Genomic DNA, 5,149 nt, shown 5'->3' with positions numbered 1-5,149 from the left:
GGATGATTCATCAGATGAACATCTTGACAAGTTAGTCTCGTTGATCACTAGACAGTTTAGGGATCTTCTTTTGAAGAGAAGTAAACGGTTCTCCAGAGATAAATCCAGTTCATCAGTTAAGCCCCATAATCTTGTTCCTCCTAAAAAAAGGGATAATGATGAGACTGATGACAAGGATATGCCTCAGTGCTTTAAGTGTAAAGGTTTTGGTCATTTTGCAAATGAGTGTCCAAATCGAAAGAAATACACTGGGAACAAAGGTCTTGCTTCAACCCTTGATGAAATGTCTGACAACTTTGATTCTAATGAAGACGAAAAATCAAGTGTTGCACTTCTTTGTGAAAATATTGATTTTGATAATTGTAGTAATACATACATCAATCTTGATATTCTTCAGAACAAAACTCAACCAATTTGGAAAAAAAATTGACATTTCCGTTGGAAACTCTCTGTCTAATTTTTCAGGTTCTACCTTGTGTCTATCCGCTTGCACATCTCGGATACCTGTATCATATTCCAGGTTGACATGCCCATATTGTTCGCTCAAGGGTCATGAACTTTCAAAGTGTTACAAGTACAAACACAAATTGAGACATGTCAACAAACTTTGTTAGAGCATAGCTCGGTTGAACCCACCAAGTGTTGGTAAGTCAAGTTTGGTTGTCATATTTTAGTGAACCAAAACTCATTTAAGAGTCGCTTGATTAAATGTACTAGAGTCAACTTCGTATAGGTTAGCTTAAAAGTATTAGGATACGAGACATTACAAGTATTGCGAAGACTTCCACTTGAGGTTAGTGATATTTGACTTGAACTGTTTCATTCCCTTACGTATCTTTCATGTCGTGCATATTGAAAACAAAACTGGGAAGCATGAACACTCTAGACAGACATAGTATCAAGGAATTCAATACGAGGTTTATTGATTAACCATTAAACTTTGTAGATAAGACATCAACATAATCATATGAATGCTATTGTGATTATGTATGGGTATGAGGTGAGGATTTCATCCTATCAAACAATGTTGTTACATGTGATTTAAGGAAGTAAGTTCATGAACTTTGTTTGTGAACCGAAAAGGAAATCGCCAGGCGTTATTGGGGATGTTCTTCATTCACTAGTGGAAAACAGCCGATTTAAGATAGTTAGATAGTGTCGTTTTAACGAATTAAACGACACCTTCGGAATGTTGCATAAAGTGTCATAGATTCAGTGTCATTTTCTGGAACGATGCTTTCTGAATGCCCCTGAATTACGATGCTTTCTAAGTGCCGCTACGCACGACATCTGTATATCGTCGTAGATTTAATATTTTTTAATATATAAAAAAGTTAGTCAGATCTGGCTAGCTGACTGCAGTTATTATGATTGGGCTGAAATAAACCTGATTCAAATTCAAATTATACTAAAATGAAACTCAAATTACACTGAAATTTAAATGACAATTCAAATTCAAATGAAATTACTCAAGTTCTCAAATTCAACTTCCATATAAAACATGATTCATCTAATACCAAATGAAAGCTCCATTATATTGAACTATACTCATAAATTTAGTCCAAAATAATTAAAAAAAAAAACTTCTAATTATTAAGGTTTCTTAAGTGATACAAGTCCTGAGAATTTCAGCAACAATTTCAGTCATTAGGATCTTGGCACTAGCTTGCGTGAGAGCAGAATTGTAAACGCACAACCCTTTCCAACATTTCCACATCCAGTAGGAACAACGATCTTACCATCAACCATGACATTAGTTAGCCTCATCAGACCATCGGGAACAGAGTGACGGCATCCATGAAGGTATCAAACTACCAGGAGAAGAGTAAGTCAGACCTTGTACCCAACAGAATTATACATAACATTTAAGTGCTCACTTTAAATTTATCTTCCTCCATGTACTCCCCAGCTTCCTCTCCAAGATGCAACCTAATCTCAGTTCCTCGTCCTAGTGGTTCATTTCATTCATCCTCAGAAACAGCAATGCTTCATCAACCTTAGACTCTCATACTACCTGAAACCAGTATTACAAGATTGCAAGATAGTTTTAACCATATCATGAAAAATATCTACCAATGCAATAATATAAAATGCCAACTGTTTGTCATCATTGTGTTTGTTAATGACTTCGATATAACCGGCAACAAGATGGACATAGTAAAAACCAACTCCAAACTTCCCAATTAGATTGAGGTCACCACTTGTATGCATTTTCTCCACAAAGGTTGTATGTATAGAAACCAATATTACCCATAGTTATCCATCATCATATTAAAAAAGAGAGGGAAATGTATATAAGAAGTCCCATACGTAGAAAAATTACCAGAAGTTACTGATTTTGCAATAGTTTCCAAGTTCTTAATAAGATCTTCTTTTGGCATTCCTATATCACGGTCACGAGTTGGCAGGATTTTCTTTTCCTCATCTAATTTCATCTGCAAATAAACAAAAACAAAAATATTAGTCACGACAGAAAAAGATGGTTATCAACTCATACAAGTCGCAGAATCCACACTTGTATAAACTTCACTAAAAGAATTACTCACTGGAATCTCGAGCTTTGTATCATCACCCTTCTCCTATAATTTCCTTATTTGTAATAACAAGGAGCCTAATCTTATCCAAATCCTGAGAATGGAAGCAAAGTTTGACATTAAATTAGCTCCCTCAAGAAGATATCTTTGTTACTTTGAAGAGAGTTGACAATGATATCCATAAGCCGAGAAACCTCAGCCAGGAACTCAAACTTCACAGTGGATTTTCTAATAGATTTCCTTGACATTGATTCTGACTCCCTGGTTAAAAACCACCAAATTCAAACACCAATTGAAAAAAACGTTCTAATGATTATATGAATAGACAATAGAAAGAAAACAAACAAAAATTTAATACATACCTCGTAACAACTTCCGAATAAGTGGATAATCCATGAGGAACAACACCAAGCTTATCTTCAATCTTTGGTTCATCAACTAAGTTATCTGCTTCACTTTCTTCGGCATCAGCTTGGTTCTTTCATCCTGTTATAATCAAAGGTCATTATAATTTCAATCAGTAAATGTGTATACAATCAATTTATTCAATCTTATTCGTTCTTAACATCAATAGAAACAAGCAATTACAATAACACTAAGAATCCTTAGTGACAATCATATGATCTAAGTAACAATAACCTTAAAATAAAAAATCAAGAAAACCAGATCAGTAATCTAAGAAACAATAACATTAACCTTAATGTAGTTCCATGATTCCATCCGACAAGAATATAGATCCAGATCCAAAGTGATGCATTCTGTTTTTCTTTACGTATCCACAACCTAAATAAGATATCAGATTTTACTATGTTAGTAATTATTGTCCTTAACTAAATTGTTAGAGCATAGCTCGGTCGACCTCGCATGCGTTGCTATCTCAAGCATGTTTGTCAATCTTAGTGATCAAAACTATAATTTTTTATTTCTATCCTACATAGCTAAGTCTCGGACTAGGATAGGAAAGTGTAGTTGAGTTCAAGGACTTCATGGCGATTAAACATACAACGACGAAGATCTACTCAAGGAACCGTGAAACTTCATCAACAAAAAGGTATGTGGAGAGTTGAACTTATCTATCACTCAAAAGTCTATCTATTCTATCTCCTACTTCTTATGAGACGAAAGTCGTATGCTATATAGACTGGATCATACACATTTGATATTTCGAGACGAGTATATCTCGCCTATCTATATCTCGAAATCATGTGTTGTTAAAGCGTTTCTCTTTGATCAAGTTTATCTTCACCTAGTGACGAAAGTCATGAAAAGTTTAAATTACTTTAAGAATTGCTCTGACGCGAAACGGTCTGTGAATAACGGCTATATAACGCCCTCTGAGAATGTCTCAATGATTGGAATAAGAGTTTAGATTACATAACCATGTATTCCTTAATCCGAAGTTTTCGAACTTTGTTGATTGAGAGAAACCGAAGGAATTTGCTTTGCCAAGTCCGCGAACTGACGGAAGTTCTTGTACCGAGAATTTCTGCTGGGATTTTCCAAAAACTCGTTTGCGTGTAAGTCCGCGAACTGGCGAAAGTCTCTTTGCCGAGATTTTCTGCTGAGTTTGGAAAACTCCACCGGTTGTCTTAAGTCCGCGAACTTGTTTGTGAGCTTAAGAGGTTATGATCTACAGATGTGCTCTGAACATGAAACTTAAATTACTAAGGAATGCTTTATGCAAACCGTGTCTATAAAGTTCATGAGCCGATTCAATCGAATCGAATCATCTTTGTTTTAATTATGTCTTGTCTAGTTACATAATATCACATAGAAATTGAACAAATCTTTAACTAGTTCATTTGAGTCAATTGAACTAGTTATGGTGAAGAAGAACAAGGTTAATATGAAATGATCATATGGTTAACCTTTTCGGTCACTATGTTGAACCAACATACACATACACGTTTGGGCATGGTTTTCACAAACCCGGTAAACGTCTACCCAACTGTGTGTGACAAGCTAAGTTTTCGATCTAACGGTTGAGAAATATTAGCTTGAATCTAAATCAGGTTTTCATCTAACGGTGAATACAGATTGCTTTGTAACTAAGGCCAAACCCTGATTTGAAGGCTATATAAAGGAGACATCTAGCATTGTGCAAAACTAATCCCCACATGTCTGTGTGATACTAGTGCGCTCGCTAGAGTCGATTCTCCTTTAACCTTTGGTTTTCTTCTCTAAAACCAGGTTAACGACTTAAAGACTTCATTGGGATTGTGAATCCAGACCGATACTACTTTTATCGTAGTTGTGTGATCTGATCTTGCAACTTTTATCGTACGAGTACAATCTTGGATTGGCTTGAGATCGTAGAGTTCTACGATAGGAAAGATAAAGAAGACACAAACATCTTCGTCTCACTGTTTGTGATTCCTCGACAAACCGCCCGTGTAGTCAGGAAGGATTGTTGAAACGTGATTGATTAATCTAGGTTGTTCTTAGGGAATATAAGACCGGATTATAAATTGGTTCCTGTTCACCTTGATTTCATATCTTAAGACGGAACAAAACCTAGGGTTTATCTGTGGGAGACAGATTTATCCTTTGATAGACTTTCCAGTGTGAGACAGATTTGTTTATTATCAAGTCTGCGATTTTGGGTTGCAGCAACT

At 35.6% G+C, this 5,149-nt stretch overlaps 1 pseudogene; it reads right to left on the bottom strand.

Annotated features, from left to right (window-relative positions):
* Nucleotides 1-1,865: 1,865 nt before the first annotated feature.
* On the bottom strand, nt 1,866-3,254 carry LOC113316432 (annotated as a pseudogene).
* Between the last annotated feature and the right edge of the window lie 1,895 nt (nt 3,255-5,149).

The sequence above is a fragment of the Papaver somniferum genome, chromosome 10 (genome assembly GCF_003573695.1).
Source record: "Papaver somniferum cultivar HN1 chromosome 10, ASM357369v1, whole genome shotgun sequence".
Taxonomy (NCBI): domain Eukaryota; kingdom Viridiplantae; phylum Streptophyta; class Magnoliopsida; order Ranunculales; family Papaveraceae; genus Papaver; species Papaver somniferum.
This window is presented reverse-complemented; position numbering and strand designations above follow the sequence as displayed.